Here is a 3,454-nt window from a genome sequence, read left to right as displayed (position 1 = left end):
AACTGGTTGGGCGCTCTCCTGCAGCCTCCGTGCTCGTCCAGGTGCGTCTCCAGGCGTTTGAGGAGGAGTCGTTCTAGCAGTTTTCCGGTCGAGTCTAGCATACATATCGGCCTGTAGCTCGATGGGGCATCCGGGGGCTTGTCGGCGCCTTTCCTTAACAGCACGAGGCGGGCCCTTTTCCAGCGTGGTGGAAATGTGAGGGCGCCTAGGCAGTCGTTCATTATCCTAAGTACTGCATGAGTCTGCGTGGTGACGAGGGCCCTCAAGATCTCGTTCGGGACGCCTGATGGTCCGGGAGCCTTTCCTGGCGAGAGTCTGCGGGCAGCTGCTCGGAGTTCCTCAGCCGTGAACTCGGGGACGCTCCTCTCGAATTCGGGTACGCCGGTTTCGGGGTCGAACATGCCGAACAGGTCACAGACGACCGACGAAGGCTCCAGGCTCCAGTCCGTGGCGGGAGCCGCCGGGAACAGGGAGTCCGCTATCTGGGCCTCTCTACCCCTGGAATCGGCTGCGGGGGTCGCGGGTGCCAAACTTCTTCATCACCAGCCGGTACGGTCTTCCCCAGGGATCCTTGTCCACAAGTGAGCAGAGATCAGCCCAGGCCTTTGACTTGGCGGTGCGGATCGCTATCCTCAGAACTTTCTTGGCCGCGGAGTAGCTGCACCTGGCTTCCTGAACGCCCGGGTGGCCGGCGCGCCTGAGGCATGCCTGGTACCGTCTTCGAAGTGCCAGAGCCGATCGGCGTAGTTCGGCAATCTCGTCGCTCCACCAGTAGACGGGACGCCTGCCTGCGGGGCCGGGCCTCTTCTTCGGCATGCTAGCGTCGCAGGCGCCGAGGAGGAAGTCTTCGATTTTGTCCGCCGCCGCGAGGGCCTTCTCCACGCCTGTCAGCCCCAGTACGGGACTCAGGCGCGTGGACGTCAGGTGGAGGCTCAGGGCGTCTGCGTCCAGCTTCTTCACAGTCCAGCCTCGGTGTGTGTCGACTTGCGGCTCCAACCGCGCTTGGTCCTGGTCAGGACTCGCTGTTTGGAAGAGCACGTAGTTGTGGTCGCTCAGAGACTCGGCTTCGGACACCGTCCAGTCCGACAGGGCTACGCCTCTGTAAAAGGTGATGTCGATGATCGAGGTGGCTGCACCGCGCCTGAACGTGGGGGCTGTGCCCGAGTTGGCCAGTAGGAGCCCAACCTAACCTAACCTAACCTAATTAAATTGTGAAATAGTATATTAATATCCATTTTTCCTTCTACTTTTAGAATCGAGCCATTAGCTGTATGAACTCTAACATTTTTTGTATCGATAAAGGCATTTTTTATTTGAACTTGTTCGATGTTAATAACATAAATAGTTGCACCTGAATCTAATACGAAAGAGGTTTCTTTATTATTTATAAATCCAACTACTTCTAATCTAATAGCTGGAATAGGTACCTCGTTAACATTCTCAGTACAGCTAGAAATCTGTACAGCATTCTTTTCATTTGAATTTTTAAGTGCGTCAAAATTAGGATTTTTCATAAAATTGTCAGGAGATGTTTTTTTGATTATTAAATGTTTTTTTATTCGATTGATCATTATTTTGACCCGAGTAAGGGCCTTGGTTGATGTTTTCGGGTAAGTGATTTGATTGATTATGATTATTCATATTATTATCTGGCTTATAATGCTGATTTGAATAATTAAACTTTTTATTATCATAACTTTGGTGTAGTGAATTATAAAATTTACTTTTATTAACATTATTCATGGTATGTGGTTGTTGAAAATTATTATTATTTTTAAAACCTGTGTTACGATTTTGATTACCCGTGAACTGCCTGTTATTAAAATTTTGTTTACCATTAAAGTTTTCATTTGACTGGTAATAATTATTTCTATCAAATTTATTATTCTTAAAATTATTTGAGTCGTTAAAGTTTCTTTCTCTATTTGTATTATAATTCTGATATTTATTGTTATTATTGTTGTTATAATTATATCTTTTAAAATTATTGCGATTATTATTTGTGTAGCCATTATTATTATATGATAATTGATTAGCAACAAAAGCATTTTGTTATACCAGTTTTTGATTTAAAGATTCTATTTCTGCTTTAAGAGCATCAAAATTATGAGTGTTATTTCGTTCATTTACCGTTGCTTTTGCTGATTCTACCTTACGCAAATTTTTTTGTAAGTCCGAGAGTGTATTATTATTCATTAATGCGACTGGGTTATAAAAATCGGGTGGGAGTGCTTCCAATATTAAATCAATTTTTTTCGTGTCCGTCATTTTAGGGTTAACTTTATGGGCTAATAATTGGAAATCCGCTAGAAATTGCGAAACAGTTTCGGTTAATTTTAATTTTCTGTTTGTTAATTTTGCTTTAAGCATTCTGGTCCTCCCCGGTGAAATGAAATATTCCTTGAGTGCTAGTTCAAAATGACTCCATGTTGGTGTAGGATTATTTATGATATAATTTTGATAGAATGCCTTTGCGCTTTTTTTGAAATATATTGGGATATACATTATTTTTTTATCATCAGACCACTCATTAGCCACAGATATCAAATTATAATTTTCAATAAATTCGTTGACACATTTGTCTGGTTTGCCACTATAAAATTCGGGTTTAAAAAAAATTGGTTTGGACATGTTGAAAATTTCTAGTCTATCGTTAATATTAATTGGGTCAACTAAATCAGTATCCCTCTTTTTTGAACGCGTTATAACAGGTGATCTCCGCTCAATATTAAAAGGTTTAGGTATAAAATCTGGATCACTATCGTTATCGTCCTCACTTTGATTTTCGCTTAAAATAGATCTTACTAAAAGTCGTAATTCTACGGTTTCGCTATTTTTTGAAAATTCCTTATTTAAAAATCGTAAAATTTGTATTAGATCGTCTTTAGATAAAAAATAATAAAGGTATAAGGATTTAGGTACAGAAAGTAATTCAATCTTTTCCTCTAACGACTTCTGTGTAAATTCTTCATTTTTGAGTTTACTTGGAAGTTCTAACGAAAAAAGAATTCCAAAGTCAAGTTTAGCGATTTCTATAACGTCACTGGGTAATTTTATATTCCTACTCTGAGGTTAGGTTTTAATTGTTAGATTATATTGTTGCTTAAATTAAGTTTTATTTAAATATGGCAAGTGAAATCAGTGTTGTATACAGTCAACGGGGAAATGTGCTGTTAGTAAAAAATAATTATAAATACTCTAAGTATACAGAACTAATATCCGGAGAAGTTGGATGGAAATGCATACAGAAAACGTGTTCAGCAAAATTATACACGATTGGCGTTGATTATAATTTTTCGCGGGAATCAGGGACACATCTACATGAAAGTATCGACACCAATATTATTATTCGACAAAAGATTAGTAACGGGATAAAACGAAAGGGACTTGATTATATTACTGATCGTCCTTCCAAGTTAATAAAACTTGAAATAGCTAATAATGTAGAAGCAGC

At 40.5% G+C, this 3,454-nt stretch overlaps 1 pseudogene; it reads right to left on the bottom strand.

Annotated features, from left to right (window-relative positions):
• Positions 1–1,521: 1,521 nt before the first annotated feature.
• On the bottom strand, positions 1,522–2,631 carry LOC132940701 (GATA zinc finger domain-containing protein 15-like; annotated as a pseudogene).
• Positions 2,632–3,454: the final 823 nt, after the last annotated feature.

Source organism: Metopolophium dirhodum, chromosome 3, assembly GCF_019925205.1.
Source record: "Metopolophium dirhodum isolate CAU chromosome 3, ASM1992520v1, whole genome shotgun sequence".
In the NCBI taxonomy this organism is placed as follows: Eukaryota; Metazoa; Arthropoda; class Insecta; order Hemiptera; family Aphididae; genus Metopolophium; species Metopolophium dirhodum.
Note: the sequence above shows the minus strand (reverse complement) of the source record. Positions and strands in the feature narration are given on the sequence as shown.